Source organism: Somniosus microcephalus, chromosome 6, assembly GCF_052327205.1.
Source record: "Somniosus microcephalus isolate GS21.2 chromosome 6, FLI_Smic_1.0, whole genome shotgun sequence".
Classification (NCBI taxonomy): domain Eukaryota; kingdom Metazoa; phylum Chordata; class Chondrichthyes; order Squaliformes; family Somniosidae; genus Somniosus; species Somniosus microcephalus.
Window position 1 is genome coordinate 145,201,141 of NC_140992.1, and position 27,495 is coordinate 145,228,635.

Consider the following 27,495-nt stretch of genomic DNA (forward strand, 5'->3'; position numbering starts at 1 on the left):
TGTGTCAGTGAGTGTGGTGCAGTGTGCTTGTGTGAAGTCTGGCAGTGAGTGTGGTGCAATGTGTTTGGGTGATGTGTGTCAGTGAGTGTGGTGCAATGTTTTTGTCATGTGTGCGTCAGTGAATGTGGTGCAATGTGATTGGTTGAAGTGTGTCAGTGAGTGTGGTGCAATGTGTTTGGGTGAAGTGTGTCATTGAGTGTGGTGCAATGTGTTTCAGTGAAGTGTGTCAGTGAGTGTGGTGCAATGTGTTTGGTTGAAGTGTGTCAGTGAGTGTCGTGCAATGTGTTTGGTTTAAGTGTGTTAGCGAGTGTGGTTCAATGTGTTTGGATGAAGTGTGTCAGTGAGTGTGGTGCAATGTGTTTGGGTGAAGTGTGTCAGTGAGTGTGGTGCAATGTGTTTGGGTGAAGTGTGTCAGTCAGTGTGGTGCAATGTGTTTGGGTGAAGTGTGTCAGTGAGTGTGGTGCAATGTCTTTGGGTGAAGTTTGTCAGTGAGTGTGGTGCAATGTGTTTGGGTGAAGTGTGTCAGTGAGTGTGGAGCAATGTGTTTGGGTGAGGTTTGTCAGTGAGTGTGGTGCAATGTGATTGGGTGAAGTGTGTCAGTGAGTGTGGTGCAATGTGATTGGGTGAAATGTGTCAGTGAGTGTGGTGCAATGTGTTTGGGTGAAGTGTGTCAGTGAGTGTGGTGCAATGTGTTTGGGTGATGTGTGTCAGTGCGTGTGGTGCAATGTTTTTGGGTGAAGTGTGTCAGTGAGTGTGGTGCAATGTGATTGGTTGAAGTGTGTCAGTGAGTGTGGTGCAATGTGTTTGGGTGAAGTGTGTCATTGAGTGTGGTGCAATGTGTTTGGGTGAAGTGTGTCAGTGAGTGTGGTGCAATGTGTTTGGGTGAAGTGTGTCAGTGAGTGTGGTGCAATGTGTTTGGGTGAAGTGTGTCAGTGAGTGTGGTGCAATGTGATTGGCTGAAGTGCTGAAGTGTGTCAGTGAGTGTGGTGCAATGTGTTTGGGTGAAGTGTGCCAGTGAGTGTGCTGCAATGTGTTTGGGTGACGTGTGTCAGTGAGTGTGGTGCAATGTGTTTGGGTGAAGTGTGTCATTGAGTATGGTGCAATGTGTTTGGTTGAAGTGTGTCAGTGAGTGTGGTGCAATGTGTTTGGGTGAACTGTGTCAGTGAGTGTGGTGCAATGTGTTTGGGTGAAGTGTGTCAGTGAGTGCAGTGCAATGTGTTTGGGTGAAGTGTGTCAGTGAGTGTGGTGCAGTGTGCTTGTGTGAAGTCTGGCAGTGAGTGTGGTGCACTGTGTTTGGGTGATGAGTGTCAGTGAGTGTGGTGCAATGTTTTTGGGTGAAGTGTGTCAGTGAGTGTGGTGCAATGTGATTGGGTGATGTGTGTCAGTGAGTGTGGTGCAATGTGTTTCAGTGAAGTGTGTCAGTGAGTGTGGTGCAATGTGTTTGGTTGAAGTGTGTCAGTGAGTGTCGTGCAATGTGTTTGGGTTAAGTGTGTCAGCGAGTGTGGTGCAATGTGTTTGGGTGAAGTGTGTCAGCGAGTGTTGTGCAATGTGTTTGGATGAAGTGTGTCAGTGACTGTGGTGCAGTGTGTTTCGGTGAAGAGTGTCAGTGAATGTCCTGCAATGTGTTTGGGTGAAGTGTGTCAGTGACTGTGGTGCAATGTGTTTGGGTGAAGTGTGTCAGTCAGTGTAGTGCAATGTGCTTGGGTAAAGTGTGTCAGTGAGTGTGGTGCAATGTGTTTGGGCGATGTGTGTCAGTGAGTGTGGTGCAATGTGCTTGGGTGAAGTGTGTCAGTGAGTGTGGTGCAATGTGTTTGGGTTAAGTGTGTCAGCGAGTGTGGTGCAATGTGTTTGGGTGAAGTGTGTCAGCGAGTGTTGTGCAATGTGTTTGGATGAAGTGTGTCAGTGACTGTGGTGCAGTGTGTTTGGGTGAAGAGTGTCAGTGAATGTCCTGCAATGTGTTTGGGTGAAGTGTGTCAGTGACTGTGGTGCAATGTGTTTGGGTGAAGTGTGTCAGTCAGTGTAGTGCAATGTGCTTGGGTAAAGTGTGTCAGTGAGTGTGGTGCAATGTGTTTGGGCGATGTGTGTCAGTGAGTGTGGTGCAATGTGCTTGGGTGAAGTGTGTCAGTGAGTATGGTGCAATGTGTTTCGGTGAAGTGTGTCAGTGAGTGTGGTGCAATGTGTTTGGGTGAAGTGTGTCAGTGAGTGTGGTGCAATGTGTTTGGGTGAAGTGTGTCAGTGAGTGTGGTGCACTGTGTTTCGGTGATGTGTGTCAGAGAGTGTTGTGCAATTTGTTTGGGTGATGTGTGTCTGCGAGTGGGGTGCAATGTGTTTGGATGAAGTGTGTCAGTGAGTGTGGTGCAGTGTGTTTGGGTGAAGTGTGTCAGTGAGTGTGGTGCAATGTGTTTGGGTGAAGTGTGTCAGTGAGTGTGGTGCAATGTGTTTGGGTGAAGTGTGTCAGTGAGTGTGGTGCAATGTGTTTGTGTGAAGTGTGTCAGTGAGTGTGGTGCAGTGTGTTTGGTTGAAGTGTGTCAGTGAGTGTGGTGCAATGTGTTTGTGTGAAGTGTGTCAGTGAGTGTGGTGCAGTGTGTTTGGTTGAAGTGTGTCAGTGAGTGTGGTGCAATGTGTTTGGGTGAAGTTTGTCAGTGAATGTGGTACAATGTGTTTGTGTGAAGTGTGTCAGTGAGTGTGGTGCAGTGTGTTTGGTTGAAGTGTGTCAGTGAGTGTCGTGCAATGTGTTTGGGTGAAGTGTGTCAGTGAGTGTGGTGCAATGTGTTTGGGTGATGTGTGTCAGTGAGTGTGGTGCAATGTGCTTGGGTGAAGTGTGTCAGTGAGTGTGGTGCAATGTGTTGGGGGGAAGTTTGTCAGTGAGTGTGGTGCAATGTGTTTGGGTGAAGTGTGTCAGTGAGTGTGGTGCAATGTGTTTGGGTGAAGTGTGTCAGTGAGTGTGGTGCAATGTGTTTGGGTGAAGTGTGTCAGTGAGTGTGGTGCAATGTGTTTGGGTGAAGTGTGTCAGTGAGTGTGGTGCAATGTGTTTGGGTGAAGTGTGTCAGTGAGTGTGGTGCAATGTGGGTGAAGTGTGTCAGTGAGTGTGGTGCAATGTGTTTGGGTGAAGTGTGGTGCAATGTGTTTGGGTGAAGTGTGTCAGTGAGTGTGGTGCAATGTGTTTGGGTGAAGTGTGTCAGTGAGTGTGGTGCAGTGTGTTAGGGTGAAGTGTGTCAGTGAGTGTGGTTCAATGTGTTTGGGTGAAGTTTGTCAGCAAGTGTGGTGCAATGTGTTTGGGTGAAGTTTGTCAGTGAGTGTGGTGCAATGTCATTGGGTGAAGTGTGTCAGTGAGTGTGGTGCAATGTGTTTGGGTGAAGTGTGACAGTGAGTGTGGTGCAATGTTTTTGGGTGAAGTGTGTCAGTGAGTGTGGTGCAATGTGTTTGGGTGAAATGTGTCAGTGAGTGTGGTGCAATGTGTTTGGGTGATGTGTGTCAGTGAGTGTGGTGCAATGTGTTTCAGTGAAGTGTGTCAGTGAGTGTGGTGCAATGTGTTTGGTTGAAGTGTGTCAGTGAGTGTCGTGCAATGTGTTTGGTTTAAGTGTGTCAGCGAGTGTGGTTCAATGTGTTTGGATGAAGTGTGTCAGTGAGTGTGGTGCAATGTGTTTGGGTGAAGTGTGTCAGTGAGTGTGGTGCAATGTGTTTGGGTGAAGTGTGTCAGTCAGTGTGGTGCAATGTGTTTGGGTGAAGTGTGGTGCAATGTGTTTGGGTGAAGTGTGTCAGTGAGTGTGGTGCAATGTGTTTGGGTGAAGTGTGTCAGTGAGTGTGGTGCAGTGTGTTAGGGTGAAGTGTGTCAGTGAGTGTGGTTCAATGTGTTTGGGTGAAGTTTGTCAGTAAGTGTGGTGCAATGTGTTTGGGTGAAGTTTGTCAGTGAGTGTGGTGCAATGTCATTGGGTGAAGTGTGTCAGTGAGTGTGGCGCAATGTGTTTGGGTGAAGTGTGACAGTGAGTGTGGTGCAATGTTTTTGGGTGAAGTGTGTCAGTGAGTGTGGTGCAATGTGTTTGGGTGAAATGTGTCAGTGAGTGTGGTGCAATGTGTTTGGGTGATGTGTGTCAGTGAGTGTGGTGCAATGTGTTTCAGTGAAGTGTGTCAGTGAGTGTGGTGCAATGTGTTTGGTTGAAGTGTGTCAGTGAGTGTCGTGCAATGTGTTTGGTTTAAGTGTGTCAGCGAGTGTGGTTCAATGTGTTTGGATGAAGTGTGTCAGTGAGTGTGGTGCAATGTGTTTGGGTGAAGTGTGTCAGTGAGTGTGGTGCAATGTGTTTGGGTGAAGTGTGTCAGTCAGTGTGGTGCAATGTGTTTGGGTGAAGTTTGTCAGTGAGTGTGGTGCAATGTGTTTGGGTGAAGTGTGTCAGTGAGTGTGGAGCAATGTGTTTGGGTGAGGTTCGTCAGTGAGTGTGGTGCAATGTGATTGGGTGAAGTGTGTCAGTGAGTGTGGTGCAATGTGATTGGGTGAAGTGTGTCAGTGAGTGTGGTGCAATGTGATTGGGTGAAGTGTGTCAGTGAGTGTGGTGCAATGTGTTTGGGTGAAGTGTGTCAGTGAGTGTGGTGCAATGTGTTTGGGTGAAGTGTGTCAGTGAGTGTGGTGCAATGTGTTTGGGTGATGTGTGTCAGTGAGTGTGGTGCAATGTGTTTGGGTGAAGTGTGTCAGTGAGTGTGATGCAATGTGTTTGGTTGAAGTGTGTCAGTGAGTGTGGTGCAATGTCTTTGGGTGAAGTTTGTCAGTGAGTGTGGTGCAATGTGTTTGGGTGAAGTGTGTCAGTGAGTGTGGTGCAATGTGTTTGGTTGAAGTGTGTCAGTGAGTGTGGTGCAATCTCTTTGGGTGAAGTTTGTCAGTGAGTGTGGTGCAATGTGTTTGGGTGATGTGTGTCAGTGAGTGTGGTGCAATGTGTTTGGGTGAAGTGTGTCAGTGAGTGTGGTGCAATGTGTTTGGGTGAAGTGTGTCAGTGAGTGTGGTGCAATGTGTTTGTGTGAAGTGTGTCAGTGAGTGTGGTGCAGTGTGTTTGGTTGAAGTGTGTCAGTGAGTGTGGTGCAATGTGTTTGTGTGAAGTGTGTCAGTGAGTGTGGTGCAGTGTGTTTGGTTGAAGTGTGTCAGTGAGTGTCGTGCAATGTGTTTGGGTGAAGTGTGTCAGTGAGTGTGGTGCAATGTGTTTGGGTGATGTGTGTCAGTGAGTGTGGTGCAATGTGCTTGGGTGAAGTGTGTCAGTGAGTGTGGTGCAATGTGTTGGGGGGAAGTTTGTCAGTGAGTGTGGTGCAATGTGTTTGGGTGAAGTGTGTCAGTGAGTGTGGTGCAATGTGTTTGGGTGAAGTGTGTCAGTGAGTGTGGTGCAATGTGTTTGGGTGAAGTGTGTCAGTGAGTGAGGTGCAATGTGTTTGGGTGAAGTGTGTCAGTGAGTGTGGTGCAATGTGTTTGGGTGAAGTGTGTCAGTGAGTGTGGTGCAATGTGGGTGAAGTGTGTCAGTGAGTGTGGTGCAATGTGTTTGGGTGAAGTGTGGTGCAATGTGTTTGGGTGAAGTGTGTCAGTGAGTGTGGTGCAATGTGTTTGGGTGAAGTGTGTCAGTGAGTGTGGTGCAGTGTGTTAGGGTGAAGTGTGTCAGTGAGTGTGGTTCAATGTGTTTGGGTGAAGTTTGTCAGTAAGTGTGGTGCAATGTGTTTGGGTGAAGTTTGTCAGTGAGTGTGGTGCAATGTCATTGGGTGAAGTGTGTCAGTGAGTGTGGTGCAATGTGTTTGGGTGAAGTGTGACAGTGAGTGTGGTGCAATGTTTTTGGGTGAAGTGTGTCAGTGAGTGTGGTGCAATGTGTTTGGGTGAAATGTGTCAGTGAGTGTGGTGCAATGTGTTTGGGTGATGTGTGTCAGTGAGTGTGGTGCAATGTGTTTCAGTGAAGTGTGTCAGTGAGTGTGGTGCAATGTGTTTGGGTGATGTGTGTCAGTGAGTGTGGTGCAATGTGCTTGGGTGAAGTGTGTCAGTGAGTGTGGTGCAATGTGTTGGGGGGAAGTTTGTCAGTGAGTGTGGTGCAATGTGTTTGGGTGAAGTGTGTCAGTGAGTGTGGTGCAATGTGTTTGGGTGAAGTGTGTCAGTGAGTGTGGTGCAATGTGTTTGGGTGAAGTGTGTCAGTGAGTGAGGTGCAATGTGTTTGGGTGAAGTGTGTCAGTGAGTGTGGTGCAATGTGTTTGGGTGAAGTGTGTCAGTGAGTGTGGTGCAATGTGGGTGAAGTGTGTCAGTGAGTGTGGTGCAATGTGTTTGGGTGAAGTGTGGTGCAATGTGTTTGGGTGAAGTGTGTCAGTGAGTGTGGTGCAATGTGTTTGGGTGAAGTGTGTCAGTGAGTGTGGTGCAGTGTGTTAGGGTGAAGTGTGTCAGTGAGTGTGGTTCAATGTGTTTGGGTGAAGTTTGTCAGTAAGTGTGGTGCAATGTGTTTGGGTGAAGTTTGTCAGTGAGTGTGGTGCAATGTCATTGGGTGAAGTGTGTCAGTGAGTGTGGTGCAATGTGTTTGGGTGAAGTGTGACAGTGAGTGTGGTGCAATGTTTTTGGGTGAAGTGTGTCAGTGAGTGTGGTGCAATGTGTTTGGGTGAAATGTGTCAGTGAGTGTGGTGCAATGTGTTTGGGTGATGTGTGTCAGTGAGTGTGGTGCAATGTGTTTCAGTGAAGTGTGTCAGTGAGTGTGGTGCAATGTGTTTGGTTGAAGTGTGTCAGTGAGTGTCGTGCAATGTGTTTGGTTTAAGTGTGTCAGCGAGTGTGGTTCAATGTGTTTGGATGAAGTGTGTCAGTGAGTGTGGTGCAATGTGTTTGGGTGAAGTGTGTCAGTGAGTGTGGTGCAATGTGTTTGGGTGAAGTGTGTCAGTCAGTGTGGTGCAATGTGTTTGGGTGAAGTTTGTCAGTGAGTGTGGTGCAATGTGTTTGGGTGAAGTGTGTCAGTGAGTGTGGAGCAATGTGTTTGGGTGAGGTTCGTCAGTGAGTGTGGTGCAATGTGATTGGGTGAAGTGTGTCATTGAGTGTGGTGCAATGTGTTTGGTTGAAGTGTGTCAGTGAGTGTGGTGCAATGTGTTTGGGTGAAGTGTGTCAGTGAGTGTGGTGCAATGTGTTTGGGTGAAGTGTGTCAGTGAGTGTGGTGCAATGTGTTTGGTTGAAGTGTGTAAGTGAGTGTGGTGCAATGTCTTTGGGTGAAGTTTGTCAGTGAGTGTGGTGCAATGTGTTTGGGTGAAGTGTGTCAGTGAGTGTAGTGCAATGTGTTTGGGTGAAGTGTGTCAGTGAGTGTGGTGCAGTGTGCTTGTGTGAAGTCTGGCAGTGAGTGTGGTGCAATGTGTTTGGGTGATGTGTGTCAGTGAGTGTGGTGCAATGTTTTTGTGATGTGTGCGTCAGTGAATGTGGTGCAATGTGTTTGGGTGATGTGTGTCAGTGAGTGTGGTGCAATGTGTTTGGGTGAAGTGTGTCACTGAGTGTGGTGCAATGTGCTTGTGTGAAGTGTGTCAGTGGGTGTGGTGCAATGTGTTTGGGTGAAGTGTGTCAGTGAGTGTGGTGCAATGTTTTTGGGTGAAGTGTGACAGTGAGTGTGGTGCAATGTGTTTGGGTGAAATGTGTCAGTGAGTGTGGTGCAATGTGTTTGGGTGATGTGTGTCATTGAGTGTGGTGCAATGTGTTTCAGTGAAGTGTGTCAGTGAGTGTGGTGCAATGTGTTTGGTTGAAGTGTGTCAGTGAGTGTCGTGCAATGTGTTTGGTTTAAGTGTGTTAGCGAGTGTGGTTCAATGTGTTTGGATGAAGTGTGTCAGTGAGTGTGGTGCAATGTGTTTGGGTGAAGTGTGTCAGTGAGTGTGGTGCAATGTGTTTGGGTGAAGTGTGTCAGTCAGTGTGGTGCAATGTGTTTGGGTGAAGTGTGTCAGTGAGTGTGGTGCAATGTCTTTGGGTGAAGTTTGTCAGTGAGTGTGGTGCAATGTGTTTGGGTGAAGTGTGTCAGTGAGTGTGGAGCAATGTGTTTGGGTGAGGTTTGTCAGTGAGTGTGGTGCAATGTGATTGGGTGAAGTGTGTCAGTGAGTGTGGTGCAATGTGATTGGGTGAAATGTGTCAGTGAGTGTGGTGCAATGTGTTTGGGTGAAGTGTGTCAGTGAGTGTGGTGCAATGTGTTTGGGTGATGTGTGTCAGTGCGTGTGGTGCAATGTTTTTGGGTGAAGTGTGTCAGTGAGTGTGGTGCAATGTGATTGGTTGAAGTGTGTCAGTGAGTGTGGTGCAATGTGTTTGGGTGAAGTGTGTCATTGAGTGTGGTGCAATGTGTTTGGGTGAAGTGTGTCAGTGAGTGTGGTGCAATGTGTTTGGGTGAAGTGTGTCAGTGAGTGTGGTGCAATGTGTTTGGGTGAAGTGTGTCAGTGAGTGTGGTGCAATGTGATTGGCTGAAGTGTGTCAGTGAGTGTGGTGCAATGTGTTTGGGTGAAGTGTGCCAGTGAGTGTGCTGCAATGTGTTTGGGTGACGTGTGTCAGTGAGTGTGGTGCAATGTGTTTGGGTGAAGTGTGTCATTGAGTATGGTGCAATGTGTTTGGTTGAAGTGTGTCAGTGAGTGTGGTGCAATGTGTTTGGGTGAACTGTGTCAGTGAGTGTGGTGCAATGTGTTTGGGTGAAGTGTGTCAGTGAGTGCAGTGCAATGTGTTTGGGTGAAGTGTGTCAGTGAGTGTGGTGCAGTGTGCTTGTGTGAAGTCTGGCAGTGAGTGTGGTGCACTGTGTTTGGGTGATGAGTGTCAGTGAGTGTGGTGCAATGTTTTTGGGTGAAGTGTGTCAGTGAGTGTGGTGCAATGTGATTGGGTGATGTGTGTCAGTGAGTGTGGTGCAATGTTTTTGGGTGAAGTGTGTCAGTGAGTGTGGTGCAATGTGATTGGGTGAAGTGTGTCAGTGAGTGTGGTGCAATGTGTTTGGGTGAAGTGTGTCATTGAGTGTGGTGCAATGTGTTTGGGTGAAGTGTGTCAGTGAGTGTGGTGCAATGTGTTTGGGTGAAGTGTGTCAGTGAGTGTGGTGCAGTGTGTTTGGTTGAAGTGTGTCAGTGAGTGTCGTGCAGTGTGTTTGTGTGAAGTGTGTCAGTGCGTGTGGAGCAATGTGTTTGGGTGAAGTGTGTCAGTGAGTGTGGTGCAATGTGTTTGGGTGAAGTGTGTCAGTGAGTGTGGTGCAATGTGTTTGGGTGAAGTGTGTCAGTGAGTGTGGAGCAATGTGTTTGGGTGAAGTGTGTCAGTGAGTGTGGTGCAATGTGTTTGGGTGAAGTGTGTGAGTGAGTGTGGTACAATGTGTTTGGGTGAAGTGTGTCAGTGAGTGTGGTGCAATGTGTTTGGGTGAAGTGTGTCAGTGAGTGTGGAGCAATGTGTTTGGGTGAAGTGTGTCAGTGAGTGTAGTGCAATGTGTTTGGGTGAAGTGTGTCAGTGAGTGTGGTGCAGTGTGCTTGTGTGAAGTCTGGCAGTGAGTGTGGTGCAATGTGTTTGGGTGAAGTGTGTCATTGAGTGTGGTGCAATGTGTTTGGGTGAAGTGTGTCAGTGAGTGTGGTGCAATGTGTTTGGGTGAAGTGTGTCAGTGAGTGTGGTGCAATGTGTTTGGGTGAAGTGTGTCAGTGAGTGTGGTGCAGTGTGTTTGGTTGAAGTGTGTCAGAGAGTGTCGTGCAATGTGTTTGTGTGAAGAGTGTCAGTGCGTGTGGAGCAATGTGTTTGGGTGAAGCGTGTCAGTGAGTGTGGTACAATGTGTTTGGGTGAAGTGTGTCAGTGAGTGTGGTGCAATGTGTTTGGGTGAAGTGTGTCAGTGAGTGTGGAGCAATGTGTTTGGGTGAAGTGTGTCAGTGAGTGTGGTGCAATGTGTTTGGGTGAAGTGTGTCAGTGAGTGTGCTGCAATGTGTTTGGGTGAAGTGTGTCAGTGAGTGTGGTGCAATGTCTTTGGGTGAAGTTTGTCAGTGAGTGTGGTGCAATGTGTTTGGGTGAAGTGTGTCAGTGAGTGTGGTGCAATGTGTTTGGGTGAAGTGTGTCAGTGAGTGTGGTGCAATGTGTTTGGGTGAAGTGTGTCATTGAGTGTGGTGCAATGTGTTTGGGTGAAGTGTGTCAGTGAGTGTGGTGCAATGTGTTTGGGTGAAGTGTGTCAGTGAGTGTGGTGCAATGTGTTTGGGTGAAGTGTGTCATTGAGTGAGGTGCAATGTGATTGGGTGAAGTGTGTCAGTGAGTGTGGTGCAATGTGTTTGGGTGAAGTGTGTCAGTGAGTGTGGTGCAATGTGTTTGGGTGAAGTGTGTCATTGAGTGTGGTGCAATGTGATTGGGTGAAGTGTGTCAGTGAGTGTGGTGCAATGTGTTTGGGTGAAGTGTGTCATTGAGTGTGGTGCAATGTGTTTGGGTGAAGTGTGTCAGTGAGTGTGGTGCAATGTGTTTGGGTGAAGTGTGTCAGTGAGTGTGGTGCAATGTGATTGGCTGAAGTGTGTCAGTGAGTGTGGTGCAAATTATTTGGGTGAAGTGTGTCAGTGAGTGTGGTACAATGTGTTTGGGTGACGTGTGTCAGTGAGTGTGGTGCAATGTGTTTGGGTGAAGTGTGTCAGTGAGTGTGGTGCAATGTGTTTGGGTGAACTGTGTCAGTGAGTGTGGTGCAATGTGTTTGGGTGAAGTGTGTCAGTCAGTGTGGTGCAATGTGTTTGGTTGAAGTGTGTCAGTGAGTGTGGTGCAATGTCTTTGGGTGAAGTTTGTCAGTGAGTGTGGTGCAATGTGTTTGGGTGAAGTGTGTCAGTGAGTGTAGTGCAATGTGTTTGGGTGAAGTGTGTCAGTGAGTGTGGTGCAGTGTGCTTGTGTGAAGTCTGGCAGTGAGTGTGGTGCAATGTGTTTGGGTGATGTGTGTCAGTGAGTGTGGTGCAATGTTTTTGTCATGTGTGCGTCAGTGAATGTGGTGCAATGTGTTTGGGTGAAGTGTGTCAGTGAGTGTGGTGCAATGTGTTTGGGTGAAGTGTGTCACTGAGTGTGGTGCAATGTGCTTGTGTGAAGTGTGTCAGTGGGTGTGGTGCAATGTGTTTGGGTGAAGTGTGTCAGTGAGTGTGGTGCAATGTTTTTGGGTGAAGTGTGTCGGTGAGTGTGGTGCAATGTGATTGGGTGAAGTGTGTCAGTGAGTGTGGTGCAATGTGTTTGGGTGAAGTGTGTCATTGAGTGTGGTGCAATGTGTTTGGGTGAAGTGTGTCAGTGAGTGTGGTGCAATGTGTTTGGGTGAAGTGTGTCAGTGAGTGTGGTGCAATGTGTTTGGGTGAAGTGTGTCAGTGAGTGTCGTGCAATGTGTTTGTGTGAAGTGTGTCAGTGCGTGTGGAGCAATGTGTTTGGGTGAAGTGTGTCAGTGAGTGTGGTACAATGTGTTTGGGTGAAGTGTGTCAGTGAGTGTGGTGCAATGTGTTTGGGTGAAGTGTGTCAGTGAGTGTGGTGCAGTGTGTTTGGTTGAAGTGTGTCAGTGAGTGTAGTGCAATGTGTTTGGGTGAAGTGTGTCAGCGAGTGTGGTGCAATGTGTTTGGATGAAGTGTGTCAGTGACTGTGGTGCAGTGTGTTTGGGTGAAGTGTGTCAGTGAGTGTGGTGCAATGTGTTTGGGTGAAGTGTGTCAGTGAGTGTGAAGTGCGTCAGTGATTGTGGTGCAATGTGTTCGGGTGAAGTGTGTCAGTGAGTGTGGTGCAGCGTGTTTTGTTGAAGTGTGTCAGTGAGTGTGGTGCAATGGGTTTGGGTGAAGTGTGTCATTGAGTGTGGTGCAATGTGTTTGGGTGAAGTGTGTCAGTCAGTGTGGTGCAATGTCTTTGGGTGAAGTTTGTCAGTGAGTGTGGTGCAATGTGTTTGGGTGAAGTGTGTCAGTGTGTGTGGAGCAAAGTGTTTGGGTGAAGTGTGTCAGTGAGTGTGGTGCAATGTGATTGGGTGAAGTGTGTCAGTGAGTGTGGTGCAATGTGCTTGGGTGAAGTGTGTCAGTGAGTGTGGTGCAATGTTTTTGTGATGTGTGCGTCAGTGAGTATGGTGCAATGTGCTTGTGTGAAGTGTGTCAGTGGGTGTGGTGCAATGTGTTTGGGTGAAGTGTGTCAGTGCGTGTGGTGCAATGTTTTTGGGTGAAGTGTGTCAGTGAGTGTGGTGCAATGTGATTGGGTGAAGTGTGTCAGTGAGTGTGGTGCAGTGTGCTTGTGTGAAGTCTGGCAGTGAGTGTGGTGCAATGTGTTTGGGTGATGTGTGTCAGTGAGTGTGGTGCAATGTGTTTGGGTGAAGTGTGTCACTGAGTGTGGTGCAATGTGCTTGTGTGAAGTGTGTCAGTGGGTGTGGTGCAATGTGTTTGGGTGAAGTGTGTCATTGAGTGTGGTGCAATGTGTTTGGGTGAAGTGTGTCAGTGAGTGTGGTGCAATGTGTTTGGGTGAAGTGTGTCAGTGAGTGTGGTGCAATGTGTTTGGGTGAAGTGTGTCAGTGAGTGTCGTGCAATGTGTTTGTGTGAAGTGTGTCAGTGCGTGTGGAGCAATGTGTTTGGGTGAAGTGTGTCAGTGAGTGTGGTACAATGTGTTTGGGTGAAGTGTGTCAGTGAGTGTGGTGCAATGTGTTTGGGTGAATTGTGTCAGTGAGTGTGGAGCAATGTGTTTGGGTGAAGTGTGTCAGTGAGTGTGGTGCAGTGTGTTTGGTTGAAGTGTGTCAGTGAGTGTAGTGCAATGTGTTTGGGTGAAGTTTGTCAGCGAGTGTGGTGCAATGTGTTTGGATGAAGTGTGTCAGTGACTGTGGTGCAGTGTGTTTGGGTGAAGTGTGTCAGTGAGTGTGGTGCAATGTGTTTGGGTGAAGTGTGTCAGTGAGTGTGAAGTGCGTCAGTGATTGTGGTGCAATGTGTTTGGGTGAAGTGTGTCAGTGAGTGTGGTGCAGCGTGTTTTGTTGAAGTGTGTCAGTGAGTGTGGTGCAATGGGTTTGGGTGAAGTGTGTCATTGAGTGTGGTGCAATGTGTTTGGGTGAAGTGTGTCAGTCAGTGTGGTGCAATGTCTTTGGGTGAAGTTTGTCAGTGAGTGTGGTGCAATGTGTTTGGGTGAAGTGTGTCAGTGTGTGTGGAGCAAAGTGTTTGGGTGAAGTGTGTCAGTGAGTGTGGTGCAATGTGATTGGGTGAAGTGTGTCAGTGAGTGTGGTGCAATGTGCTTGGGTGAAGTGTGTCAGTGAGTGTGGTGCAATGTTTTTGTGATGTGTGCGTCAGTGAGTATGGTGCAATGTGCTTGTGTGAAGTGTGTCAGTGGGTGTGGTGCAATGTGTTTGGGTGAAGTGTGTCAGTGCGTGTGGTGCAATGTTTTTGGGTGAAGTGTGTCAGTGAGTGTGGTGCAATGTGATTGGGTGAAGCGTGTCAGTGAGTGTGTTGCAATGTGTTTGGCTGAAGTGTGTCAGCGAGTGTGGTGCAATGTGTTTGGGTGAAGTGTGCCAGTCAGTGTGCTGCAATGTGTTTGGGTGACGTGTGTCAGTGAGTGTGGTGCAATGTGTTTGGTTGAAGTGTGTCAGTGAGTGTGGTGCAATGTGTTTGGGTGAACTGTGTCAGTGAGTGTGGTGCAATGTGTTTGGGTGAAGTGTGTCAGTGAGTGTGGTGCAATGTGTTTGGGTGAAGTGTCAGTGAGTGTGGAGCAATGTGTTTGGGTGAAGTGTGTCAGTGAGTGTGGTGCAGTGTGTTTGGTTGAAGTGTGTCAGTGAGTGTCGTGCAATGTGTTTGGATGAAGTGTGTCAGTGAGTGTGGTGCAATGTGTTTGAGTGAAGTGTGTCAGTGATTGTGGTGCAATGTGTTTGGGTGAAGTGTGTCAGTGAGTGTGGTGCAAATTATTTGGGTGAAGTGTGTCAGTGAGTGTGGTGCAATGTGTTTGTGTGAAGTGTGTCAGTGAGTGTGGAGCAATGTGTTTGGGTGAAGTGTGTCAGTGAGTGTGGTGCAGTGTGTTTGGTTGAAGTGTGTCAGTGAGTGTCGTGCAATGTGTTTGGGTGAAGTGTGTCAGCGAGTGTGGTGCAATGTGTTTGGATGAAGTGTGTCAGCGAGTGTGGTGCAATGTGTTTGGGTGATGTGTGTCAGTGAGTGTGGTACAATGTGTTTGGGTGAAGTGTGTCAGTGAGTGTGGTGCAATGTGTTTGGGTGAAATGTGTCAGTGAGTGTGGAGCAATGTGTTTGGGTGAAGTGTGTCAGTGAGTGTGGTGCAGTGTGTTTGGTTGAAGTGTGTCAGTGAGTGTAGTGCAATGTGTTTGGGTGAAGTGTGTCAGCAAGTGTGGTGCAATGTGTTTGGATGAAGTGCGTCAGTGACTGTGGTGCAGTGTGTTTGGGTGAAGTGTGTCATTGAGTGTGGTGCAATGTGTTTGGGTGAAGTGTGTCAGTGAGTGTGGTGCAATGTGTTTGGGTGAAGTGTGTCAGTGAGTGTGGTGCAATGTGTTTGGGTGAAGTGTGTCAGTGAGTGTCGTGCAATGTGTTTGTGTGAAGTGTGTCAGTGCGTGTGGAGCAATGTGTTTGGGTGAAGTGTGTCAGTGAGTGTGGTACAATGTGTTTGGGTGAAGTGTGTCAGTGAGTGTGGTGCAATGTGTTTGGGTGAATTGTGTCAGTGAGTGTGGAGCAATGTGTTTGGGTGAAGTGTGTCAGTGAGTGTGGTGCAGTGTGTTTGGTTGAAGTGTGTCAGTGAGTGTAGTGCAATGTGTTTGGGTGAAGTGTGTCAGCGAGTGTGGTGCAATGTGTTTGGATGAAGTGTGTCAATGACTGTGGTGCAGTGTGTTTGGGTGAAGTGTGTCAGTGAGTGTGGTGCAATGTGTTTGGGTGAAGTGTGTCAGTGAGTGTGAAGTGCGTCAGTGATTGTGGTGCAATGTGTTCGGGTGAAGTGTGTCAGTGAGTGTGGTGCAGCGTGTTTTGTTGAAGTGTGTCAGTGAGTGTGGTGCAATGGGTTTGGGTGAAGTGTGTCATTGAGTGTGGTGCAATGTGTTTGGGTGAAGTGTGTCAGTCAGTGTGGTGCAATGTCTTTGGGTGAAGTTTGTCAGTGAGTGTGGTGCAATGTGTTTGGGAGAAGTGTGTCAGTGTGTGTGGAGCAAAGTGTTTGGGTGAAGTGTGTCAGTGAGTGTGGTGCAATGTGATTGGGTGAAGTGTGTCAGTGAGTGTGGTGCAATGTGCTTGGGTGAAGTGTGTCAGTGAGTGTGGTGCAATGTTTTTGTGATGTGTGCGTCAGTGAGTATGGTGCAATGTGCTTGTGTGAAGTGTGTCAGTGGGTGTGGTGCAATGTGTTTGGGTGAAGTGTGTCAGTGCGTGTGGTGCAATGTTTTTGGGTGAAGTGTGTCAGTGAGTGTGGTGCAATGTGATTGGGTGAAGTGTGTCAGTGAGTGTGGTGCAGTGTGCTTGTGTGAAGTCTGGCAGTGAGTGTGGTGCAATGTGTTTGGGTGATGTGTGTCAGTGAGTGTGGTGCAATGTTTTTGTCATGTGTGCGTCAGTGAATGTGGTGCAATGTGTTTGGGTGTTGTGTGTCAGTGAGTGTGGTGCAATGTGTTTGGGTGAAGTGTGTCACTGAGTGTGGTGCAATGTGCTTGTGTGAAGTGTGTCAGTGGGTGTGGTGCAATGTGTTTGGGTGAAGTGTGTCAGTGAGTGTGGTGCAATGTTTTTGGGTGAAGTGTGTCGGTGAGTGTGGTGCAATGTGATTGGGTGAAGTGTGTCAGTGAGTGTGGTGCAATGTGTTTGGGTGAAGTGTGTCATTGAGTGTGGTGCAATGTGTTTGGGTGAAGTGTGTCAGTGAGTGTGGTGCAATGTGTTTGGGTGAAGTGTGTCAGTGAGTGTGGTGCAATGTGTTTGGGTGAAGTGTGTCAGTGAGTGTCGTGCAATGTGTTTGTGTGAAGTGTGTCAGTGCGTGTGGAGCAATGTGTTTGGGTGAAGTGTGTCAGTGAGTGTGGTACAATGTGTTTGGGTGAAGTGTGTCAGTGAGTGTGGTGCAATGTGTTTGGGTGAATTGTGTCAGTGAGTGTGGAGCAATGTGTTTGGGTGAAGTGTGTCAGTGAGTGTGGTGCAGTGTGTTTGGTTGAAGTGTGTCAGTGAGTGTAGTGCAATGTGTTTGGGTGAAGTTTGTCAGCGAGTGTGGTGCAATGTGTTTGGATGAAGTGTGTCAGTGACTGTGGTGCAGTGTGTTTGGGTGAAGTGTGTCAGTGAGTGTGGTGCAATGTGTTTGGGTGAAGTGTGTCAGTGAGTGTGAAGTGCGTCAGTGATTGTGGTGCAATGTGTTTGGGTGAAGTGTGTCAGTGAGTGTGGTGCAGCGTGTTTTGTTGAAGTGTGTCAGTGAGTGTGGTGCAATGGGTTTGGGTGAAGTGTTTCATTGAGTGTGGTGCAATGTGTTTGGGTGAAGTGTGTCAGTCAATGTGGTGCAATGTCTTTGGGTGAAGTTTGTCAGTGAGTGTGGTGCAATGTGTTTGGGTGAAGTGTGTCAGTGTGTGTGGAGCAAAGTGTTTGGGTGAAGTGTGTCAGTGAGTGTGGTGCAATGTGATTGGGTGAAGTGTGTCAGTGAGTGTGGTGCAATGTGCTTGGGTGAAGTGTGTCAGTGAGTGTGGTGCAATGTTTTTGTGATGTGTGCGTCAGTGAGTATGGTGCAATGTGCTTGTGTGAAGTGTGTCAGTGGGTGTGGTGCAATGTGTTTGGGTGAAGTGTGTCAGTGCGTGTGGTGCAATGTTTTTGGGTGAAGTGTGTCAGTGAGTGTGGTGCAATGTGATTGGGTGAAGCGTGTCAGTGAGTGTGTTGCAATGTGTTTGGCTGAAGTGTGTCAGCGAGTGTGGTGCAATGTGTTTGGGTGAAGTGTGCCAGTCAGTGTGCTGCAATGTGTTTGGGTGACGTGTGTCAGTGAGTGTGGTGCAATGTGTTTGGTTGAAGTGTGTCAGTGAGTGTGGTGCAATGTGTTTGGGTGAACTGTGTCAGTGAGTGTGGTGCAATGTGTTTGGGTGAAGTGTGTCAGTGAGTGTGGTGCAATGTGTTTGGGTGAAGTGTCAGTGAGTGTGGAGCAATGTGTTTGGGTGAAGTGTGTCAGTGAGTGTGGTGCAGTGTGTTTGGTTGAAGTGTGTCAGTGAGTGTCGTGCAATGTGTTTGGATGAAGTGTGTCAGTGAGTGTGGTGCAATGTGTTTGAGTGAAGTGTGTCAGTGATTGTGGTGCAATGTGTTTGGGTGAAGTGTGTCAGTGAGTGTGGTGCAAATTATTTGGGTGAAGTGTGTCAGTGAGTGTGGTGCAATGTGTTTGTCTGAAGTGTGTCAGTGAGTGTGGAGCAATGTGTTTGGGTGAAGTGTGTCAGTGAGTGTGGTGCAGTGTGTTTGGTTGAAGTGTGTCAGTGAGTGTCGTGCAATGTGTTTGGGTGAAGTGTGTCAGCGAGTGTGGTGCAATGTGTTTGGATGAAGTGTGTCAGCGAGTGTGGTGCAATGTGTTTGGGTGATGTGTGTCAGTGAGTGTGGTACAATGTGTTTGGGTGAAGTGTGTCAGTGAGTGTGGTGCAATGTGTTTGGGTGAAATGTGTCAGTGAGTGTGGAGCAATGTGTTTGGGTGAAGTGTGTCAGTGAGTGTGGTGCAGTGTGTTTGGTTGAAGTGTGTCAGTGAGTGTAGTGCAATGTGTTTGGGTGAAGTGTGTCAGCAAGTGTGGTGCAATGTGTTTGGATGAAGTGCGTCAGTGACTGTGGTGCAGTGTGTTTGGGTGAAGTGTGTCAGTGAGTGTGGTGCAATGTGTTTGGGTGAAGTGTGACAGTGAGTGTGGTGCAATGTGTTTGGGTGAAGTGTGTCAGTGAGTGTGGTGCAATGTGTTTGGGTGAAGTGTGTCAGTGAGTGTGGTGCAATGTGTTTGGGTGATGTGTGTCAGTGAGTGTGGTGCAATGTGTTTCAGTGAAGTGTGTCAGTGAGTGTGGTGCAATGTGTTTGGTTGAAGTGTGTCAGTGAGTGTCGTGCAATGTGTTTGGGTTAAGTGTGTCAGCGAGTGTGGTGCAATGTGTTTGGGTGAAGTGTGTCAGCGAGTGTGGTGCAATGTGTTTGGATGAAGTGTGTCAGTGACTGTGGTGCAGTGTGTTTGGGTGAAGTGTGTCAGTGAGTGTGGTGCAGTGTGTTTCGGTGAACTGTATCAGTGAGTGTGGTGCAATGTGTTTGGGTGATGTGTGTCAGTGAGTGTGGTGCAATGTGCTTGGGTAAGGTGTGTCAGTGAGTGTGGTGCAATGTCTTTGGGTGAAGTTTGTCAGTGAGTGTGGTGCAATGTGGGTGAAGTGTGTCAGTGAGTGTGGAGCAATGTGTTTGGGTGAGGATTGTCAGTGAGTGTGGTGCAATGTGATTGGGTGAAGTGTGTCAGTGAGTGTGGTGCAATGTGATGGGTGAAGTGTGTCAGTGAGTGTGGTGCAATGTGTTTGGGTGAAGTGTGTCATTGAGTGTGGTGCAATGTGTTTGGGTGAAGTGTGTCAGTGAGTGTGGTGCAATGTGTTTGGGTGAAGTGTGTCAGTGAGTGTGCTGCAATGTTTTTGGGTGAAGTGTGTCAGTGAGTGTGGTGCAGTGTGTTTGGGGGAAGTGTGTCAGTGAGTGTGGTGCAATGTGTTTGGGTGATGTGTGTCAGTGAGTGTGGTGCAATGTGTTTGGGTGAAGTGTGTCAGTGAGTGTGGTGCAATGTGTTTGGGTGAAGTGTGTCAGTGAGTGTAGTGCAATGTGTTTGGGTGAAGTGTGTCAGTGAGTGTGGCGCAATGTGTTTGGGTGAAGTGTGTCAGTGAGTGTGGTGCAATGTGTTTGGTTGAAGTGTGTCAGTGAGTGTGGTGCAATGTGTTTGGGTGAAGTGCGTCATTGAGTGTGGTGCAATGTGTTTGTGTGAAGTGTGTCAGTGAGTGTGGTGCAGTGTGTTTGGTTGAAGTGTGTCAGTGAGTGTCGTGCAATGTGTTTGGGTGAAGTGTGTCAGTGAGTGTGGTGCAATGTGTTTGGGTGATGTGTGTCAGTGAGTGTGGTGCAATGTGCTTGGGTGAACTGTGTCAGTGAGTGTGGTGCAATGTGTTTGGGTGAAGTGTGTCAGTGAGTGTGGTGCAATGTGTTTGGGTGAAGTGTGTCAGTGAGTGTGGTGCAATGTGTTTGGGTGAAGTGTGTCAGTGAGTGCAGTGCAATGTGTTTGGGTGAAGTGTGTCAGCGAGTCTGGTGCAAAGTGTTTGGATGAAGTGTGTCAGTGACTGTGGTGCAGTGTGTTTGGGTGAAGTGTGTCAGTGAGTGTGGTGCAATGTGTTTGGGTGAAGTGTGTCAGTGAGTGTGGTGCAATGTGTTTGGGTGAAGTGTGTCAGTGAGTGTGGTGCAATGTGTTTGGGTGAAGTGTGTCAGTGAGTGTGGTGCAATGTGTTTGGGTGAAGTGTGTCATTGAGTGTAGTGCAATGTGTTTGGGTGAAGTGTGTCAGTGAGTGTGGTGCAATGTGTTTGGGTGAAGTGTGACAGTGAGTGTGGTGCAATGTTTTTGGGTGAAGTGTGTCAGTGAGTGTGGTGCAATGTGCTTGGGTGAAGTGTGTCAGTGAGTGTGGTGCAATGTGTTTGGGTGAAGTGTGTCAGTGAGTGTCGTGCAATGTGTTTGGGTTAAGTGTGTCAGCGAGTGTGGTGCAATGTGTTTGGATGAAGTGTGTCAGTGACTGTGGTGCAGTGTGTTTGGGTGAAGTGTGTCAGTGAGTGTCCTGCAATGTGTTTGGGTGAAGTCTGTCAGTGACTGTGGTGCAATGTGTTTGGGTGAAGTGTGTCAGTCAGTGTAGTGCAATGTGCTTGGGTAAAGTGTGTCAGTGAGTGTGGTGCAATGTCTTTGGGTGAAGTTTGTCAGTGAGTGTGGTGCAATGTGTTTGGTTGAAGTGTGTCAGTGAGTGTGGAGCAATGTGTTTGGGTGAGGATTGTCAGTGAGTGTGGTGCAATGTGATTGGGTGAAGTGTGTCAGTGAGTGTGGTGCAATGTGATGGGTGAAGTGTGTCAGTGAGTGTGGTGCAATGTGTTTGGTTGAAGTGTGTCATTGAGTGTGGTGCAATGTGTTTGGGTGAAGTGTGTCAGTGAGTGTGGTGCAATGTGTTTGGGTGAAGTGTGTCAGTGAGTGTGGTGCAATGTGTTTTGGTGAAGTGTGTCAGTGAGTGTGCTGCAATGTTTTTGGGTGAAGTGTGCCAGTGAGTGTGGTGCAGTGTGTTTGGGTGAACTGTATCAGTGAGTGTGGTGCAATGTGTTTGGGTGATGGGTGTCAGTGAGTGTGGTGCAATGTGTTTGGGTGAAGTGTGTCAGTGAGTGTGGTGCAATGTGTTTGGGTGAAGTGTGTCAGTGAGTGTGGTGGAATGTGTTTGGGTGAAGTGTGTCAGTGAGTGTGGTGCAATGTGTTTGGGTGAAGTGTGTCAGTGAGTGTGGTGCAATGTTTTTGGGTGAAGTGTGTCAGTGAGTGTGGTGCAATGTGTTTGGGTGAAGTGCGTCATTGAGTGTGGTGCACAGTGTTTGTGTGAAGTGTGTCAGTGAGTGTGGTGCAGTGTGTTTGGTTGAAGTGTGTCAGTAAGTGTCGAGCAATGTGTTTGGGTGAAGTGTGTCAGTGAGTGTGGTGCAATGTGTTTGGGTGAAGTGCGTCATTGAGTGTGGTGCAATGTGTTTGTGTGAAGTGTGTCAGTGAGTGTGGTGCAATGTGTTTGGGTGAAGTGTGTCAGTGAGTGTGGTGCAATGTGTTTGGGTGAAGTGTGTCAGTGAGTGTGGTGCAATGTGTTTGGGTGAAGTGTGACAGTGAGTGTGGTGCAATGTTTTTGGGTGAAGTGTGTCAGTGAGTGTGGTGCAGTGTGTTTGGTTGAAGTGTGTCAGTAAGTGTCGTGCAATGTGTTTGGGTGAAGTGTGTCAGTGAGTGTGGTGCAATGTGTTTGGATGATGTGTGTCAGTGAGTGTGGTGCAATGTGATTGGGTGAAGTGTGTCAATGAGTGTGGTGCAATGTGTTTGGGTGATGTGTGTCAGTGCGTGTGGTGCAATGTTTTTGGGTGAAGTGTGTCAGTGAGTGTGGTGCAATGTGTTTGGGTGAAGTGTGTCATTGAGTGTGGTGCAATGTGTTTGGGTGAAGTGTGTCAGTGAGTGTGGTGCAATGTGTTTGGGTGAAGTGTGTCAGTGAGTGTGGTGCAATGTGTTTGGGTGAAGTGTGTCAGTGATTGTGGTGCAATGTGTTTGGGTGAAGTGTGTCAGTGAGTGTAGTGCAATGTGTTTGGGTGAAGTGTGTCAGTGAGTGTGGTGCAGTGTGCTTGTGTGAAGTCTGGCAGTGAGTGTGGTGCAATGTGTTTGGGTGATGTGTGTCAGTGAGTGTGGTGCAATGTTTTTGTGATGTGTGCGTCAGTGAGTGTGGTGCAATGTGTTTGGGTGAAGTGTGTCAGTGAGTGTGGTGCAATGTGTTTGGGTGAAGTGTGTCAGTGAGTGTGGTGCAATGTGTTTGGGTGAAGTGTGTCAGTCAGTGTGGTGCAATGTGTTTGGGTGAAGTGTGTCAGTGAGTGTGGTGCAATGTCTTTGGGTGAAGTTTGTCAGTGAGTGTGGTGCAATGTTTTTTTGATGTGTGCGTCAGTGAGTATGGTGCAATGTGCTTGTGTGAAGTGTGTCAGTGAGTGTGGTGCAATGTGTTTGGGTGAAGTGTGTCAGTGCGTGTGGTGCAATGTTTTTGGGTGAAGTGTGTCAGTGAGTGTGGTGCAATGTGATTGGGTGAAGTGTGTCAGTGAGTGTGGTGCAATGTGTTTGGCTGAAGTGTGTCAGTGAGTGTGGTGCAATGTGTTTGGGTGAAGTGTGCCAGTCAGTGTGCTGCAATGTGTTTGGTTGAAGTGTGTCAGTGAGTGTGGTGCAATGTGTTTGGGTGAACTGTGTCAGTGAGTGTGGTGCAATGTGTTTGGGTGAAGTGTGTCAGTGAGTTTGGTGCAATGTGTTTGGGTGAAGTGTCAGTGAGTGTGGAGGAATGTGTTTGGGTGAAGTGTGTCAGTGAGTGTGGTGCAGTGTGTTTGGTTGAAGTGTGTCAGTGAGTGTCGTGCAATGTGTTTGGATGAAGTTTGTCAGTGAGTGTGGTGCAATGTGTTTGGGTGAAGTGTGTCAGTGAGTGTGGTGCAATGTGTTTGGGTGAAGTGTGTCAGTGAGTGTGGTGCAAATTATTTGGGTGAAGTGTGTCAGTGAGTGTGGTGCAATGTGTTTGGGTGAAGTGTGTCAGTGAGTGTGGTGCAGTGTGTTTGGGTGATGTGTGTCAGTGAGTGTGGTGCAGTGTGTTAGGGTGAAGTGTGTCAGTGAGTGTGGTGCAATGTGTTTGGGTGAAGTGTGCCAGTCAGTGTGCTGCAATGTGTTTGGGTGACGTGTGTCAGTGAGTGTGGTGCAATGTGTTTGGGTGAAGTGTGTCATTGACTGTGGTGCAATGTGTTTGGTTGAAGTGTGTCAGTGAGTGTGGTGCAATGTGTTTGGGTGAACTGTGTCAGTGAGTGTGGTGCAATGTGTTTGGGTGAAGTGTGTCAGTGAGTTTGGTGCAATGTGTTTGGGTGAAGTGTCAGTGAGTGTGGAGCAATGTGTTTGGGTGAAGTGTGTCAGTGAGTGTGGTGCAGTGTGTTTGGTTGAAGTGTGTCAGTGAGTGTCGTGCAATGTGTTTGGATGAAGTGTGTCAGTGAGTGTGGTGCGATGTGTTTGGGTGAAGTGTGTCAGTGAGTGTGGTGCAATGTGTTTGGGTGAAGTGTGTCAGTGAGTGTGGTGCAAATTATTTGGGTGAAGTGTGTCAGTGAGTGTGGTGCAATGTGTTTGTGTGAAGTGTGTCAGTGAGTGTGGAGCAACGTGTTTGGGTGAAGTGTGTCAGTGAGTGTGGTGCAGTGTGTTTGGTTGAAGTGTGTCAGTGAGTGTCGTGCAATGTGTTTGGGTGAAGTGTGTCAGCGAGTGTGGTGCAATGTGTTTGGGTGAAGTGTGTCAGCGAGTGTGGTGCAATGTGTTTGGGTGATGTGTGTCAGTGAGTGTGGTACAATGTGTTTGGGTGAAGTGTGTCAGTGAGTGTGGTGCAATGTGTTTGGGTGAAGTGTGTCAGTGAGTGTGGAGCAATGTGTTTGGGTGAAGTGTGTCAGTGAGTGTGGTGCAGTGTGTTTGGTTGAAGTGTGTCAGTGAGTGTGGTGCAGTGTGTTTGGGTGAAGTGTGTCAGTGAGTGTGGTGCAATGTGTTTGGGTGATGTGTGTCAGTGAGTGTGGTGCAATGTGTTTGGGTGAAGTGTGTCAGTGAGTGTGGTGCAATGTGTTTGGGTGAAGTGTGTCAGTGAGTGTGGTGCAATGTGTTTGGGTGAAGTGTGTCAGTGAGTGTGGTGCAATGTGTTTGGATGAAGTGTGTCAGTGACTGTGGTGCAGTGTGTTTGGGTGAAGTGTGTCAGTGAGTGTGGTGCAATGTGTTTGGGTGAAGTGTGTCAGTGAGTGTGGTGCAATGTGTTTGGGTGAAGTGCGTCATTGAGTGTGGTGCAATGTGTTTGTGTGAAGTGTGTCAGTGAGTGTGGTGCAGTGTGTTTGGTTGAAGTGTGTCAGTGAGTGTCGTGCAATGTGTTTGGGTGAAGTGTGTCAGTGAGTGTGGTGCAATGTGTTTGAGTGACGTATGTCAGTGAGTGTGGTGCACTGTGTTTGGATGAAGTGCGTCAGTGAGTGTGGTGCAGTGTGTTTGGGTGAAGTGTGTCAGTGAGTGTGGTGCAATGTGTTTGGGTGAAGTATGTCAGTGAGTGTGGTGCAATGTGATTGGGTGATGTGTGTCAGTGAATGTGGTGCAATGTGTTTGGGTTAGTATGTCAGTGAGTGTGGTGCAATGTGTTTGAGTGAAGTGTGTCAGTGAGTGTGCTGCAATGTGTTTGGGTTAAGTATGTCAGTGAGTGTGGTGCAATGTGTTTGGGCGATGTGTGTGTCAGTGAGTGTGGTGCAATGTGTTTGGGTGATGTGTGTCAATGAGTGTGGCGCAATGTGTTTGGGTGCTGTATGTCAGTGAGTGTGGTGCAATGTGTGAGGGTGAAGTGTGTCAGTGAGTGTGGTGCAATGTGTTTGGGTGATGTGTGTCAGTGAGTGTGGTGCAATGTGTTTGGGTGATGTGTGTCAGTGAGTGTGGTGCAATGTGTGAGGGTGAAGTGTGTCGGTGAGTGTGGTGCAATGTGTGAGGGTGCGGTGAAGCTATGATTGTGAGGTCTGTTCCGTGATTGCTACAGATTGTTGGTAGGTTAGTGATAGGTTTGTTGTGCATTGAGCAGTGTGTGAGGCTGTTGGTGCAGTTGGTGGGAGAAGGCTTTTGAAGATGTCTTCACTGACCTTGAGCACTCGTGTGGGGTCATTAATCGTCTTTCGGCACTGGATCCAGGTCCTCTGTGCAAGACTGCTGTCAGTGACTGCTTCAGCTAACTGCTCCCACTGCCTGCTGACTGAGAGTCTGGAGGGCCTCCTGGCCCCCTGCGGGTAGAGGACCTTTCTCCTCCATTCTACCCCCTGGACTAAGGCCTCCAGTGCGGCAGCGGACAAACTAGATGTCCTGTCTCTGCCCTGTTGAGCCATAACTGCCTTGACAGTTGCCTTGACAACCAGTTCAATGAGCTGCTGAATGCAGAATGCACCTCCCCTTTAAGCAGTTGCAGACTGTGTTTAAAAGTAGAGGGTAGCTTTCAATAGAGCGAGCCTTGCGTAAATGTGGACTCCCTGGTAAGCACTCAGCCTCTCTGCAACGCTCTCAGTGCTGAGTTGTATGCATCAATAATGTTAATTTGCAGGCTGCATGAATGTCGTGAGCTACCTGCACTACTTTCAGTGGGCTGGGCCAGTCGAGCATCGCAATCCCCATGCCCGTTTTTGGGCCTGATCGAAATTTTAGCCTTTAAAATCATAGAATGAAACAGCACAGAAGGAGGCCATTTGGCCCATCGTGCCTTTGCAAGCTGTTTGAAAGAGCTATCCAATTAGTCCCACTCACCTGCCCTTTCCCCATAGCCCTGCAAATTCTTTCCCTTCAAGTGTTTAGCCAATTCCTTTTGAAAGTTACTACTGAACCTGCTTCCACCGCCCTTTCAGGCAGTGCATTCCAGATCATAACAATGCACTGCGGTAAAAATAATTCTCCTCATCTCCCCTCTGTTCTTTTGTCAATCACCTTAAATCTGTGCCCTCTGGTTATTGATGAGTGCAAACAGTTTGGGCTAGAAATTGGCCTCCTTAGCACCTCCCATTATCACCTCCAGGGCATGATAATCTTTGACACAAACAGAAAATGCTGGAAATACTCAGCAGGTCAGGCAGCATCTATGGAGAGAGAAACAGAGTTAACGTTTCAGGTTGATGATCCTGCATCAGAATCTTCTTCTCCTTCTTAGGCTGTCCCTCGGAACCGAGGATGACTTGCTTCCACGTTAAAAATGAGTTCTCAGGTGACTGATGAGTCCAATGAGGGACCTACATTCTCTGTCACAGGTGGGGGAGACGGTGGTTGAAGGGGCGAGTGGGTGGGGTGCTTGGGTTGACGTGCGCTCCTTCTGCTGTTTTCGCTTGGCTTCCGCTTGCTCCTGGCGATTAGGCTCGAGGTGTTCGACACCTTCCCGGATGCTTCTCCTCCACTTTGTGCGGTCTTGGGCCAGGGATTCCCAGGTGTCGGTGGAGATGTTACACTTTTTCAAGGAGGCTTTGAGGGTGTCCTTGAAGCGTTTCCTCTGCCCACCTGGGGCCCTCTTGCCGTGCTGGAGCTCCGAGCAGAGCGCTTGTTTTGGGAGTCTCGCATCGGGCATGCGGACGATGTGGCCCACCCATCGGAGCTGATCGAGCGTGGTCAAAGCTTCGATGCTGGGGATGTTGGCCTGAGCGAGAACACTGATGTTGGTGCGCCTATCCTGCCAATGGATTTGCAGGATCTTGCGGAGGCAGTGTTGGTGATACAGTTTAATGGGGCACTAACGACATACCGCCTGGGTGCGGCAAGCTGAACAACTCCCACGAATTTTGGTGAGAGGTTTGCGGCGGCGATAAGACTTCACGCCACGATCTCCTTCACCCGGAGATCGTGACATCATTGCCGTGCGCATCGCCCTGGTAGCGCCCCGGACCCGAACTTCGGTTCCGCCCCCTGCAGCATCGCCGGGCGATGACACCGACAGCTGCAGGAGGCGTTGATTGGGAGGCCGGGCGCTTTGGAGCAAAAGTTAAAGGGGAGGTTGCCGAGGTAAGTACCTACATTTCTGAAATGGTTTTGTTCAATTTTTTTTACTTCTCCTGGGCCGCGATCGATCAGCCCGGCACTCTGCTGGAGTGCATGGGGCTGATCAGGCTGGATCGCAGCCGCTGTCGGGGACCAGCTAACTGGTCCCAACGAAGAGCTTGTAGTGAAGGCCCTTCCCTTCAACTGCACAACCACTGCCCCGCCTGCGTCCTTTCGCGCTCCAGTTCCTTGCTGGAGCACTAAACCCAATTTCCTGAAAGCTGGGAATCATTAGCACCTGACACTAAGTTTCCCAGCTCGAGCTTCTCTAGTCTCTCCACATAACTGAAGTCCCTCATCACTGGTAAATAAATAAAGTCAAGCTAAATAATAATGCATATCATCACTAACTGTTATATCCTCAGATGATCTCAATAAAGTCTCTGGGTGTGAGCTCCCTTCCAGAAACCCAAGTGGGCTTGGATTGTCTTCCTTTTCTTGATGCTTTTTAACTTGCTTTCTTTACAATTGATTACACTATTTTTTTCCAGTACAACTGTCAAATTAACAGTCCATAACGCCTAAGATCATGTCTCCAATACCGTTTGAAGTCTGAAGTCTATTCTGTTTGCAGGATGTAAGGGTCTTTGAGCAGCTTCAATCCAGCTGTTAGTCAGCACTGGCCCAGAGCAGTAAACGGTTCCTAACCTAATGAGGGTGGATGAGGAGGAGAGAGTCCATGCTAGAATACCTACACACAGACTTTGGATGGAATAGGCTGATGGTCTGAAAGGTTCTTTTCCATTGCCGACTTTCTTATGTTGTTGTGAATCAAATGTTCTCTCTTCCAATGTTTTGGCCTTCTCGCTGTGCTCAATGAGCGTTACAACATTTTGACCAGAGTGTAACTTCTCACCTCATTTATTTGAGTGCTGATCGGGCGTAGTCTCGCTGGACCCAGTGTCCGATGGTTGAATGCTCCATGTTTTAGCTCCAGCAGACCGCAGCTTTCCTGGATCAGCTCTGAGGTGCCCCTTGCCATACTGCTTATCGCAAAAACTAGGAAGGGAAAAAGTGTGGAAAAAATCATTTAAAAGTTCAGTCATACTGTTACCTTGCCGCTGGCAGGCCCCCTCGTCCCCGGGTGTACCTCTCTCCCCACTATGGCTGGGCTCACTCATGGAGCCCGCACATGTTCGGTCCCTTCCAGTTTGACGAGCTATCTGCTAGTGCTCATTGAGCACCAGACAGCTCAACAACTGGAACTGGTTCGGGCCTCCCGCTGAAGGGTTCGGGCGGGCACAAAGGACTTCACGTTCGCTTTGCCCCAAAGCCTTTATTTGAGAATTAAAAAAAAAAGAATTAAAATGTGTGCTCAAAGATTTAAATACTG